The sequence below is a fragment of the Dendroctonus ponderosae genome, unplaced genomic scaffold (genome assembly GCF_020466585.1).
Source record: "Dendroctonus ponderosae isolate FM_Combo_2020 unplaced genomic scaffold, Dpon_F_20191213v2 Dpon_F_20191213_1, whole genome shotgun sequence".
In the NCBI taxonomy this organism is placed as follows: domain Eukaryota; kingdom Metazoa; phylum Arthropoda; class Insecta; order Coleoptera; family Curculionidae; genus Dendroctonus; species Dendroctonus ponderosae.
The window spans coordinates 30,102,347-30,117,783 of record NW_026017110.1 but is presented as its reverse complement, the minus strand read 5'-3'; the positions used below and the strand labels follow the sequence as shown (position 1 = coordinate 30,117,783).

General features: G+C 37.0%; 1 protein-coding gene and 1 pseudogene across 1 annotated transcript in view; both read left to right on the top strand.

Moving 5' to 3' along the window:
• The window catches only part of LOC125504176, a 2,295-nt pseudogene extending 794 nt beyond the window's left edge, over positions 1-1,501 (top strand).
• Positions 1-15,437, top strand: part of LOC125502625 (neurotrimin-like) — an 87,737-nt gene that overhangs the window by 17,486 nt on the left and 54,814 nt on the right. The gene's annotated exons all lie outside the window — the stretch shown is intronic.

The following is a 15,437-nucleotide window of genomic DNA, read 5'->3' as shown; positions in this document are numbered from 1 at the left end:
CCGCACCCGACAAGGACATGAACAAAATCAAGGTGAAAAAGAGCAAAGTGGAGGAGCGCTTCCAGCTCATCAAGCAGCCCCTCATCGGAAGACAGTGACTGCTGGAGAAGAAGAAGGAAGCCCTCCAGTTCGGACGGGATGTCGAGGACGAGCCTCTATGGATAGCCGAAAAAGATACCCCTGGCAACTTCCACGGAATACGGCAACAACCTGTCCCAAGTTAACACATTGCAGCAGAACAACCAGTCGCAGCAAACTGAAGTGGAGAACCACGAGGCGCGCGTTAACACCGCGCGCAACAGCGGGCAGAATTTGATCGATGAGGCGATAATAGACGAGCCAACTTGCTGAGGAACGAGTGGGCGCAGCAGTAGTGGAATATCGGGGCAAAGATGAGACCAGCGCCAGGAACTTCATGAAGAAGCACGAAAGTCTGGATGCGGCCGTTAAAACTTATGCGGACACCATCAGAAGACTGGGTGAAACTGTACAGGCCCTGTCGGCTGAAGGACATCCTTTGGCAGAGCAGGTCGCTGTTAAACAGTCGCAACTGGACAAGCTATATGCCGGACTAAAGAATTTGGCGCAAGAACGACGCGCTAAGCTGGATGAGGCCTTGCAGTTCTTCCTGCTCAACAGAGACGTTGGCGACTTAGAGCAGTGGATAGCTGATCGCGAAGTGGTGGCCTCTTCTCAGGAACTGGGCCAGGATTACGATCATGTCACTCTGCTATGGGAGCGCTTTAAGGACGCTTACGACACGGAAACCATTGGAAGTGAAAGAGTTGCGGGAGTCAACGACATTGCAGACTCCTTGATAGCTGCCGCCCATTCCCACCGGGCAACAATCGCCTAATGGAAGGACGGGCTGAACGATGCCTGGCAGGATTTGCTGGAATTGATCAAAACCCGAACGCAAACGCTTGCGGCTTCTCGTGAATTACACAAGTTTGTCCACGACTGCAAGGATGTACTCAGTCGCATTTTGAAAAAGCAGGTTGCCATGTCGGACGAACTCGGCCGAGATGCTGGTTCTGTTTCAACGCTGCAACGCAAACATCAGAAGCAGAATTGATGCAAGACTTGCAGACGCTTCAGAACCAAGTGCAACAGATTCAAGAGGAATCGGCCAAGCTAAAGCCAGCTATGCGGGCGATAGCGCGAAAGAGATTACAAATAGAGAACAAGAAGTGGTGTCTGCGTGGGCCAGTTTGCAAATGGTTTGCGAGCAGCGCAGAGGAAAACTGGGAGGAAAGTTCTTCAACCTGGTGAGGACGTTGATGCAATGGATGGACAACGTGGTGCGCCAAGTGAACACCAGCGAAAAGCCGCGCGACGTCGTCGGCGTTGAACTGTTGATGAGCAATCAGAAGAGCCCTCAGGCAAAATTTAAAGTTGTCCACATTCACCGTTTGGCCAGATATAACCATGATCCAGGAATTACCTAATCGGGGCGATCAGGGTTTAGAAGGGGGGCAGTGCAACGGAAATGGCGTGGGGTACTCACGTTTGAACTGGAGGGATCAAAATTCATGGTAGTAAATGGGAGCCCCATTTGCGCCCCATTTACTGTCAAATATGACACTGACAAGCGGGAAGTTTCGCATCTGTTCTAGAGGTTTCGAGGACCATCTGGGTTACCTGAAGGAAACTATATAAGCGGCGAGGAGAACCACAGGGGGGGAGTGAAGTGACAGCAGCGACCGGGTGCAGAAGAGGTTAAACCCCGCGAGTCGGAAGAGCGAGTTTTCCATCTGTTGTGATTGTTTGTGAAGTTGACGGTAAATTTGAAGTTAGTTTGTTCCTGTTCCGCATTTAAAGTTATACCTCGGTGAATAAAAGTTGAAAGCTGAAGAAATAGTTTGATACCCGGCCATCCACGGTACACTATTAAGCAAAAAGACCTTTTGGAAATCGAGATGATTAGCAGCATTATGAAAATTGTCTATTAAACTCTGACAAGTTGACAAATAACGATTCAAATCGTTATTTGTCATTCAATTTTCAATTTTTTCACATTTCAAGTATTGTAAAGTGTCTAGTAAAGGTCTAAATTGTCATCTTAAAACTACTTAAAATTTTGCTTGATAAATTATTGATTTCTTCCTTAGTTACTAATGGAACTTCAAGTAATCTTTTTGAGTTTTTAGTAGAGTCGGTTAAAGGGTTTTCGTTACTTTCGATAGATAATTTATTTAATTCTTCAATTATTGTTTCTAAATGCGTCATGAAACAAATTGCACTTACATACAAGTTACGGCGTACTTGACCATATTAGTACTATAAGGTCCCAAGTTTCTGGATGGCGATGTAGTCCTCCCCAAAAATTGTAGTCCCTGCGAAAATGTCCAATCTCGTGACACTTTTCACGAATGGTGTTGTTTAGCAATGAAACAAGCTACTTTGTTTCATTGCGATTCACTGATTAGTAATGTCCGAACCCGGTCGATATGCTCTCGAACAACAAGTTTGTAATTACCGAACTCGCAAACCAATCAATCTGCCACTAAATCGTTGAACGCAATGTCACTCTTCGGTAGATGGATCTTTGGAAGATCCTACCGACTGCGCCAGTTAACTATTTCAATATGGCAAAGCCGTTGTTCAAAAACAACTAAATTCTACTAACACGTTTATTTTTTATGAAAAAACTCTACATGTGTATTTGTTGAAAGATAAAAATGAAGTCACTGGCAATCATCGGAAATCTGCTTTTTGTTTGAAGTAAACGCATTGTCAGCATTTGGCTGATTCAGCGGAACGCGTATAGGACCGTCACATAACTCATGTAGAAGTAATTGAAACGTCTTTAAAATGACTTTCCTTATGAGATGACTGAGATGAATTTTTTAATATATTTTTTGTGGGATTTATATTTGAAATAAAAGCCTGAAAATTGCTGTCACTTAAGTAAGATAGATTATGGCTATTTGCAAAAATTGCAAAATCTGCTATTTTCTTTTTTATCCTTCGATTATTATTCGTTCTGCTTAAGAAACTTAAGCAATTATCAACCACATTGTGCCCATTTTTATATATCGTTTGAGGATGTGATTTAATAATATTGTTTCTTAATACAGAAAAATTTATGTTTGCATATAACATTATTTACGTAATAGTCTGGACAACTGCAACTGTTGGATACAAATTTTGCAAAACTCGCAATCTAACATAAAGCACTTATTTAATACATGCGTTTTCTTAACAGTGTACTGGATATCATCACTAATTATTGTCCAGATTATGAACATATTCAAACACCAATCACTAATGTCTAAATATATATCTGCTATTGTCGGCAACCCAGTACTTTAATTGAGATTAGGAGAATGTTTGTTTTCAATTTGATTAATTTGTTTATAAATCAGAAACAAGTCTTGCCTCTGTACAAATATATTAAACTGAATATTAAACATATCTTAATTCCAATGAAAGTAATGGGTTGCCGACCATAGCAAGGATGCAAACCCTGAATACACAGGAGTAGTAGAGACGCAAACCCGCGAGAAGGTAAAAAAGCGCAGTCGTGCCTGGGTCCATCATAGATGGCGGTAGGGTTGGCATTGCTTCCACATTGTGCAAGAGAGTTGGTAATCTATACTTGTCTTTATCTATGGTGGATGGCAGTGGATGACTAGTAAAGCTTTCTGTGAGACCGTTCAATGGGAATCGAATATGTTGGAAATCTGCTTGAAGATCACCGGTTATCACCGGTGGTTCTGTCGAACCGCCGCTTTATTCCTCGGTCAATTACCGTCGGATCGTCACAACATCACTGCACGCGTATTCAAACAACAGAAACTGGCTTATCTGATGGATTTCGTAGTCAAGCATCAGGTTTTCGGAGACACACGGTGCTGGATGTATTCCATCGAATGGCAAAAAAGAGGACTGCCACATACAAACATTTTGATTTGGTTAGTTAAAAAAATCACACCAGATCAAATCGATCAAATCATCGTTTTAAACATCAGTTAAAAATTTCAAAAAACTCTCCCAACGACTTTTATCTGCAGAAAATTTATCTGTGTGGATTTCAGGCATTTTAGTAACATTAGATTGCAAACAAACCTGAGAAATATTTATAGAATCTGTTACCGCATTTAAACTTTGATTACTGTCCTGGTCTACCTTACAAATTTTAGATTTCAAAATCATGTTTATTTTCGCTTTTAGCGAATAAAATATATTTTCCACCAAAACAATGTCGCCATTAGTGATCTCTAAATCCTCTAGATCTTCAATAACATCTTTTGCTAAACACAATTTCTTATAGGCATTATTAAGAATTTCTTAGCGATTTAGATATTCAAACTCATTTAAAAGCTTGTTCTTTTTCAATGTTAGAAAACTACCTGTCCTAGTTATACACGATTGTGCAGATTTTCTGCTTTTATAACCTGCAGCGAGTTATTGGTTGTTCAGCTCTCGATTCAACTTCCGCCATTATGCTTAGTCACGGTTTCAAAGGTACAAATAAACTTATCTCAGAAAACCAAACCTAATTGCTTAATAGCCCGTACAGATATTTGGCTATTTGTGAGTCAATTATTTCTAACTTTTATGACGCTACCAATCCAAATAATTTTCAGAATGTTTATTTACTAAATTCACTAATTAGCAAATTAACTGGTAATGCAAGATTGGTTATTAATATTCAAGGTGTTTCAACTTGGGCTGAAGTAAAAGAATCATTAAATAGAACTTTTGCAGACAAACGAGACGAAAGTTGTTTAAACAGAGACTTGGTCATGCTTAAACAACTTCCACACGAAGCAGCTCAGAAATTTTACGATAAATGTTTAGAATTATTAAATTTGCTGTGTAGTCATGTTGATGCTCATGAAACGGCAGCCGCTGCAGCTGTAAAGCGTGCCCTCTATCAAAAAGTTACACTTAAGACATTTTTATCCGGGCACAGAAACTGACTATGCAAATACAGAATTTGAAAACTCAAGTTATGAAGATCCAAATGATCCAACCACAATATGATCCAACTTGGCGCACTGATTTCAATGAATCATCAACTCAATATGTCAATGAAATTGAAGGCAAAAATTTTTGAAAACCGCCTCAAGAAAATCAAGAGAAATAACAAAAGTAATTTCCTTGAACACAAGTAGTTCAAGTGAACATACATAATTTTTCCCGAACATAACATCAAATTCATAATTGACACTGGATCCACTAAATCCTTTATAAACCCCGAGTTAGCATTCAATTTATACCCAAACTTTGTAAAAATCGATCCATCCAGAGTTTCTACGGTTTTCCAAAACTCATCTCATCAATATAGTGTCATGATACCTGTATCGAATATATTTCAGTTGCCCAAACCAACAAAATTGAAATTTTATTTATTTAAATTTCACAATGTATTTGATGGTTTAATTGGACTTGATCATTTAAAATTACTTCAAACCAATTTAAATTTTGGTACAGGATTTTTAACCACACCTTTCAGTAAGATTCAACTTTCCTTTCATAAAACTAAATCAGATATCAATAGTATCACTATTTTCCCACGTTGTGAAGAAATTCATACAAAGCAAACAAACGATTCTTTTGACCTAGATGAATTTGTTAATGAAAATGCAAGCAAACATCTAAATTTACAATCTCGTAACCCCGCATCTTTGCAGTCACAACCTTCAACTTCGAAAGTATGTAACCAGCGCGATAACGATGATATAGCTCAAATATCAACACTAGTACAAGCGGACGACGGACCCTTGAGAATTCCAGGTGATGATGATGTCACAGTTCATTCAAATGCAGACGAAAATCCCACAGTCGGCATTCACATTTTAGATACAGCTGTTAATTATGGTTCTAATCAAATCATAATTCAGTACGTTTTGCATTCACCGGCTAAACCGAAAGTACACATTTCATTTGGAAACAAAAGAAGAATAATTTCACAAATTTCGAAAGATAATTTTGATCTAGATGTCATTAATCTAATTAGAGAGTATGTTGTATCTGATAAATTGTACTATATATATTTCGAAAATCCCGACACTTATGAACCTTTTTCTGAAGTTATTAGAAAAACGTTTAAATGGCCATCCCTAAAACTGAAACGATGTTTGTACAAATCAGTGGATGTATCCGACAAAAATGACATTAAAGATATTATAAAAAATAATCACGAATCAAAATCAATCCATCGAGGAATCGATGAAACAATTAACAAAATTAAAGCAAAATATTATTGACCTGACTTAAGAAAATCTATCCAAGCTTTTCTCAATGACTGTGAAATTTGTCAACGAAGTAAATACGATAGAAAGCCTATCAAAATTCAGTATAATATTACACCAACTGCAACAAGGCCTTTCGAAATAATTCATTTAGATACTTATACCCTAGAACAAACGAAATTTTTAACCATTATTAATAGTTTTTCGAAGTAGTTTACGAAGTGCCCAAACTTATCATTTAAAATGTTTGTCATCTACAGAAATTGCAGATAATCATTTATTTTATTTCTCGCATCACAAGATTCCAAATCAAGTTGTAGTTGATAATGGAAAAGAATTTAAAAATTCCGTAGTACACATAGTAAATATTCACTTTTGCTCTCCTAACCATCACCAATCAAATGGTACTATTGAAAGATTACACTCAACTCTTTTAGAGCACATTCGCTTATTAAAGAATCAAAATTTCAAAAACCCCCGTATTAGTCAAAAAATGATTTATGCAATATTGGCATATATTAATTCCATACATTCTACAACAAAGTTGAAACCAATGGACATAATTAATGGTCACATTACAGAAGATAACCCATTTGATATAAATCTGGATCAATTGTTAATAAATGACTACGTATCTGATCATAAGAACAAAACCAAAATTTTGTTCAACAAATAAATGAAAATCTTGTTACTTCTAAAACCAAAATAACTAACAAGTTTAACGAAACTAGAGAAACTCCGGATCTATTCAATACTAATGAAGAAGTCTATGCGAAAAAGCACGTCCGGCAGAAAACCGCTGACCAATTTGCAAAACCTAGCAAATTGATTTCAATCAACACGAAACGTAAAACAGGAAAAACCGATTCCTACGAAAAAATCAACCTCAGCAATCTAAAACGTCCTCTTAGAAAAAGATACAGTTTCACTAAAGATTTTGAATAGCATTTATTTTGTTTCAGACTTCTGCAACTTGCAATGGGATATCAGGCTAAAATTTCATTGCGAGAATTAGAAAATAATGCAGGCGTAATTCCATTGAAACTTGGATTTGCAAAATTGCAACAATCTACTCATACATTGATTCACTTTTACGATTTAAATCCAATAATTGTTGAAATTAATAAGCTTCACACAAAAACAGCGAAATTATCTCATTTGCTAAGCAGTCACGAAAAATATTACTTTGATGCTTCAAACTACTTTAAGATTTTACACTTAACATAAAATAGAGTAGAAAATAAGTTAGAAGAAATCATCCCTCAATAGAATAGATTTAAGCGTGGCCTAATTAATGGGATTGGCTCAATATTCAAAACCATAACTGGTAATTTAGATGCTTCTGACGGCGAAAGATATGAAAAACTAATAACAGAATTACAAACCAATAAAAAACAAATCAATCATGCCATATTAAGGCAAAACTCCTTATCCTTAAGCGTTATAAAGGAATTCAACAAAACTGTTCAACAAGTAAATCGTAATGAAAAACTTGTAGATTCAAAACTCAGTCAAATTGAAATGATAATTCAAAAAAACCACTCAAAGTGAAAATTCCGCAATAATAAAAGACACCTTGAATCAAATCATCAATACTTATGAAGTAATCGACTCCATATTTCAAGACATTGAAAATTCTATTACTTTTGCAAAAATAAAAATTCTACACCCAAGCATCATAAAAATGAGAAATCTTTATGAAGAATTGTTAATAGTTAAGGATGAAGTTGGATCACAAAATATGCCAATTGAAGTAAATTTGCAAACCATCTCATTATTTCAAAAATTAATACGTCTAGAATGTTTTGTATTAAATAATAAAATAACTTATCTGTTGAAAATTCCCCTAACCTACCCTGTGCAATTTAACTACTACCATATCTATTCAATCCCAACTGGAGAAAAGAGTCAATTTAAGGTTGTAATACCGCGGGCTAAGTTTCTTTTAAAAAGCAAATTGCACTATGCATATCGTAGTCAGGAATGTCAAAAGGTCGACCAAAACTTTATATGCGATGAATCTGAACTACAAACAATTAGTAACCAAAACCCATGCGTGGTTCAATTATTGGAATCTAAGGAAAATCTGTCTAGCTGTCAATTGATAACAACGATAATCAACCAACCAATCACAAGGCAACTAGATAACAGTAACAATTGGATAGCCCTTCTACCCTAAGAAACCAGGGTGCAGCAGATTTGCCAAAACCAACACGAAATCAAGAAACTATCGGGATCATACTTGATCGAAATTCCATATATTGCCAAATTATTATCAACCAGGATGTGATAAGAAGTCAAGAAAAATGAACCACAGCCAACCAGTGCTTTTTCTCGATATCAATATAGAAGCAAGCGTTCCAGTGACTCTTAACCTAACCCAGCATATCCAGAATGCGATCCTGGATGAACTCTACACATTGCAGCAAAACTTTCAACAGAACGAGCCAAAATTGTTCTTCAGCGAAGAGACGAAATTCCCTAACTTTTGGCCACTAATATGTCTGTTTATGTTAATCATAGGCTTTGGACTGTACTTGTGTAAAGGAAGGCATCAAATTTGTCCAAACCGCCCCAATTCATCTCAAGTAGAACTTCAAGAGGTCCAACTAACCTCGTAGACGATGGAGTCGAATCTTCGGAGGGAGGAGCTATGTGGCCAGTTCCCATGGATTCCGCTGTATCAGCAGATACCGCCAATCATAATTTTATAAAGAAGCCTCATGTTTTGCTTATATCATTGAATTAATGTAAAAGTTAGTCACAGTACAACCACGCTTAAGTAAACTTGTAACAATATTAGCAATAAAAGTAGTTTTTAAAAACGGTTTGTCATTCTTCAAACAGTTAACTCGTGTCAAACAACACAACAATGTTTAGCACCCAATCGAAGTTCGTGCAGTACAATATTCGAGCAATCGACTGACGGTCTGTCGTCCGTAATATTTTCATTAAGCGTCAAGAGTGCCGACCCTAAGTTTTTCTTGAATTACGTAATCTGATGTTCTTCTTTGTACTTCAAGAATGCATCAAACACAAACATTAAAATAGGCTAAGTTGTTAGGTTTCTGTACCATTTAGTACCCCTCCTTGGGTAATATGCTTATAAAATGGGATTTCGGCTGATCTGAAATATCAATACCCGATTTCAATTTATTCTAGTCAGAGAAAAAAGAAGCAAACTTTTGAACCCTAAAAAATGACATCACCTCAAAATTAAGACCATCTGACTTGAATATAGGAATTAACAAGCTTAGAGAAACATCACAGGGCAGTGTTACCATAAGATGCAACTCTAAACAGGACATACAAAAATTAAAACAGGCAGCACAAGAGACATTAAAAGGATATGAAGAAGAGGAAACCAAACTAAAAAATCCCCGTATTCAATTAGTTGGCTTTAATAATAGGAAAAGTAGGTCTGCCGAAGAGATACAGGATTTAATAATCAGTCAGAATGGTTTTTTTGATGAAGGGGATTCGCTGAAAATCACATTCATCACGGAATTAAAAAATGGTAATGTGAATATATTTATGGAATGCACACCAAAATTGTTTGATAAGATGATGTATCAAAAGAAAATTTAGTTAGGCTGGGAAAGACTCCATGTACAGGGTGGTTTTTAGTGCGATAGACTCCATTTGGTGTTGAATTTTCAAAAAATAGTTTCATATAAAAGTTGTTCACGCACAAAGTGCGCACATTTTAAAAATATCTTGTATAATACAGAGTGTCTCAGACTAAGCGAGGCAAGATCAAAGTGTATTTTTTTAAATAGAACTACCCATTTTTCATGAGCTCATGGAATGCAGCTTGAAACGATGCATATGCACCGTAAATAAATTGTTTTTTTCTTACTTGCGACGTTGTCAGATTATCGCCATTTTAGTAAAATTTCGCTTAAAAAAAACTCAATATGATTGTAATCATGAAGACGATAATAGGGAAACTTGCCCAACCTATCAGTACCACCTACAAGTTAAAAAAAATAAAATTGGTTATGGCCATCTTTAATTTAAATAATCTTATTTGGAGGAAAATTAATTTTGGCTGCTTCTTTTGTGTTGGGCAGGCATATGGGTACCTATCTTTCTCTGTCCTATCAACTCAAATATTCGGCTGTCACAAATATGGATAGTAATTTTTGCGATATTAATTTGACTCCAGGAGAAAATACCATACTAGAGAGCGTTAAACGTTAACGGTTAAAAGCGTACACGGTTAAAACACCCTTTGATTTAAAAACCCCTTGACAAGACTGCAAAGGAGACGTTCCGTAGATAGTCCTTAGTACACGTTTTTGTACTGTAAATATATTTCGAGTCCTCGAGCTACTCGCCCAAAAAATTATTCCCTGCCTAAGTGTTCCTTCAAAGTTTACGAAATACAGGGCCTTGCGTGCCGTTTCATTCAGGTATCTTGAAACATTTCGGATACAAAAACAGAATTTATTTAGTTTCTTACTAAGGTAATCAATATGGCAAGACCAGTCTAAAAATTCATCAATATAAATCCCCAAAAACTTTGTGCTACTACCTACTGCAATTTGTAGCCCTTCAACAACAATGGTGTCTGGTTTCTGATTTTTATTTAATTTGGTTCTAAACAGTAATGTGTTGGTTTTTTCTTTACTTAAGCATAACACATTTTTTCCAAACCATCTTTCTGCCGATTTAAACAAAGTAGTGGCATTTACCACGAGTTTAGGGATTGTTTTTCCTCCTACTTGCAGGTTTGTATCATCTGCATACTCCGTTAGCAGAAAATGTTCGGTTCATTCGATGTTAATGTCATTCAGAAAGACTATAAACAAAATAGGTCCAAGCGTACTCCCCTGTGGCACACCTACTGTGCTTTGCGAAATTTTCGATTTGTAGGACATACCGTCCTGGCGTATAATCATCCTTTGGGGTCTCTTATTTGAATATGAGCGAAGCCACTCAAGAGCGCGCCCCCTGATCCCATAAATTTCTAGGTTTTTCAGCAGTAAATTTCGATTCAGACAGTCAAATGCCTTTGAAAGATCCAAAAATATTCCTGGAGCCATGTCGTCGGCCTCCAGATGTCTCAAAATTGCTTGTGTGAACTGAAAGATCGCCGTTTGAGTGGATCGTCCCTTCATGTTGGTTTCGCGAAGAAATATCAGACTCCATGATAAAATTCATTAACCGTTTGGACATGACAACTTCAGATAACTTTGAGAAAGCCGGTAGTAGGCTGATGGGTCTGTAGTTATCTAACATGTTAGAATCGCCTTTATTCTTATAACATGGTCTAATTGCAGACAACTTTAGATTCAGGAAACACTCCTTCTCTCAGTGAGTTATTTATGACAAAGCAAATTACCTGGGTTATAACCGGAATGATCTGACGCATACGACTTGTGGGCAACTCATCGTCACCACTACTAGGTTTGTTCTTAATTCTGTGCGCTAATTAAAATATTTCCTGTTGATTGACTGGCTTTAAGAATATGGATCTATGATTTTCCTGGATATTGTGCATCCATTCAATATCGGGTATTTTTTTAATTAGATCTGGAATCGATTCTAATAAGAACTCGTTATATCTGTTCGATAATTCGTCTGGCTCTCCATCAATCATGGCACCGTGTTTGCTTGAATTACCTGATCTTTCATTATAAATAGTCCACATGCATTTATTTTTATTGTCCGAATTTTGTATCCTCTTAGCATAATTCTCTACTCTGACTGCAGTCAGCAACTCATCATATACTTTTTTCACCGTAGAATAAATTTCATTATAATTATTATTCCGACGTTTTATCATCAGTAGAACATCTAGTCTTTTTTTTAATTTTCGTATTTATTCATTATCGGTATAGAGAGTATTTGTTCTATGTTTAGGGTTAAATAACTTTTTCAGAAAACATTGATTATAAATTGCCAAAAAAGTGCTCATAAAAATTGACCATTGTTTATTTACATCCGCCACATCTATTGCATAAACTTCTAACCATTGTTGCTTATTTAGAATATTGAAAAACTCCCTTCGACTATCCTCACTGAAAAATCTCTTGAAGTAGCATTGCTTTGTCGGCTTTACGGAAATTTTACACTCTAATACTATTTTTTGTGCAGTGTGATCCGAGATGAGTATTTAGAATATGACTCGAGACCCTGCATTTCGGAACATTTGTAAATATATTGTCTATACAACTATTAGATGTTGATGTTATTCTTGTATTTTGATCTATTGTTTGGTACAGATTAAAAGAGCCCTCACAGATAAAAATTGCGTCTTGTAACCATTCCATTCCAAAAGTTCTATATTAAAATCACCCGCAATGACAATATTTTTATTTGCATTCGCAATTAGGATAAGTGCGAATTTTATTTTTTTAAGAAACATTTTTATGTCTCCTTTTAGTGGCCTGTATATTGTCATCACGATAAAAGACTCTTCTCGAAATTTACTTTCTATACATACACATTCAAAGACGCCCTCTACTGATAGCTTATTGATTTTTGTTCGCTGGGTAAATTTTTGGTTTTTGTCTAGGTATATTGCAGCTCCTCCATATTCTTTTTTTCTGCAATCGTTTTTAGGTGTTCCTCTTTTTTCATTGACATTTGCAATATTTATTTTCATCTAGCATGTGATTAATAGTATCCACACAGTTTCCTAGGGACTGGAAATTTTGATGTATGATACTGAATCTTGTTAATTTCGTCGGGGCATTAGTATTATCTCGGTTAGACTGTTCTATTGAGTCGGAAAGAAGTTTTTTGTTCTTGGGTGTTGTTAAAATTAATCTATTCGCGCTGTTTCTTCATCTTTTGCAGAAAAGCCGGACATTTTTGATGAATTCAGTGAATTCTGTCATTAAGTCTCAAGCGCTTACAGTTTTGAAAATCTATAATTTGTGTTGTACAATGATTGGGTTCATGCGTACCTCCACATTTGTAGCAACATACATCACTTTTACAATGCTTAGCTACATGTCCGAAATTACAACATCTGAAGCACAACGCAACATTGATATGTTCCTGGACGTATGCTCTAGTAAGATCAAGAGTTAGAGTTTCATTTCTTATTAGCCATTTAAATATTTCTGGCGGCGTTTGCAGAATCCACTTTTCTCTACTATTATTTCTGCTTTGTTTTTTAGCAATATATTTTATTTTGTTGCTTACATCTGGTCCAAACATGGTTTTTATTTGAGAATTTTCTTCGATAAACTCTTAATTTCTTTTAATTTGATTAACATGTCATGTTGTCTTGTTTTTGGGGGAGTTGCCCAATGTTCTTTCCTGATGTCGTCACTTTGATGTGGGGTGGTTTTTGTGATTGTGCCATATGTCTTTGGGGCCTTTCCAATGACTACTTGTGTTTGGGGGCAGTCTACTGGTTTAGTATTGTTTGTATTTGTGCTTTTTATTTTAATTTCTCGTTGCAATTTTAAGTTTTCTTTTTCGAGTTGTCCTACTCTATATACTAAGGTTGTCACTGTTTTATAGACTTTAAAACTTGCCTTCCGCATCTTTGAAAGGTCGTATTTATTAAACTGTTCTTTCTCCGAGACAGGGTGAATGTTTTCCAATGCTTTCTTCAATTAATGTGACATTGTTAGTACTTGCAAAGTGTAAATCTTCATCTTTTGTAGCACCATTATTAATGTGGTCCTCTTCTTTAGCATTTTCGGTCTGTTTTCGAATCTTTTGTCTATCTTGTATGACCGGAGGACTGGATTCTGATCTTGGCCTTTTTTGTGTTTTGGTGACATCAAAATGTGGTTTCGGTGGTGTTCTTGCCATTAATTTTTTAGGTGTAAAAATACAAAAAATACTTGTTCTTATTGTGTTCCCCCTGTAGCTCGATATTTTGGTCTGCCTTATCAAGGAATGTTGTATTTATTTGATTGCCCCTTTTTAAGGTAGATAACCCAATAATTTTATTTATTTGTACCTGTGAATAATCAATGGATTCCAGTGAAGAACTTCTTCTTCTTCGCTGCTTTGCGCGAACTTTGTAAGGATTTCGAGGATTTTGACATACATACAACTGTAGCATTCTTCGGAAGTTACATGTACATTCTCATGTTTGATCTCGCAGAACCACATAGAGCTTTCCCAACTGAACCCAGAGACCAACTAAGACAGACTACCTGCAACATACAGCAATGACTCGTAGACTTATTTACGCCAACATTAATGTACTAAACCAGAAGACACTTACTATATTGTACCGTGGATGGCCGAGTATCAAACTCTTTCTTCAGCTTCCAACTTTTATTCACCTCAGTATAACTTTAAAAGCGAAACAGGAACAAATTAACTTCAAAATTACCGTCAACTTCACAAACAATAACAATTACAGACGGAAAGCACGCTCTTCTGCAGTCGCTGCTGTCACTTCACTGACTCCCTCTTTTTTTTTTCCTGTTTGCCCGGCGGCGGCTGGAGGATAAAAAATCTTCTCGAAGACACCCAGTGTCCCGTGACACCAGGTAGTGTTGGATTTCTACCAACTAAAAAACCCCCGTTTTTTGACTGCAAGTTTCCAGGAGTTTTTACTTCTATCACTCTATTCTAAAAGTTATACACTTACAGCACTCTACAGGTTACTGCTTGTACCTATTTATTGCCCTATTGGGCCATCTGGTGTCTGGGCCTTTTTTCCTGGCTACAAAAGGCTTTCCTGGCTACTTTTGTAGTTCATCAATGGCAAGTTGCAGGTTTCGACGCACTTGCTCTTTGCGCCATGAAGATGACATCAGAGCTGGGTCGTCCGCAAAGAGAGCCAGGGTAGTATTGGCGGTCCGGGGGATGTCGCTAGTATAGATCTTGTATACCATCGGGGAGAGTACCGCTCCTTGCGGCACTCCAGCTTCTGTGCTTCTATCTTCTGACCCGCAGTTCCCAACTTTGACGCTGAATGTCCTTCTGCAAATATAGCTGTCGATTAACTGGCACATTTTCTCACTAATACCTGTTTTCAGCATTTTGCAGAAGAGTCCCTTTCTCCACACTCTGTCGAAGGCTCTTTCGACGTCCAGAGCTAGGATGCCGGTTGTCCTCTTCTGGTTTATTTCCTTGGCACATCTTTCTACGATCCTCAGCAGCTGAAGTTCCGTGGAGTGTTTACCACGGAACCCAATCTGCTCAGGCGGCAGCAGGTCAAGCTCACTCGTTTCCCTCGTAAGCCTCCGCAAGATAACTCGTTCCGCTATCTTGCCGAGGCTGGACAGCAGGCTGATGGGCCTGTAGTTC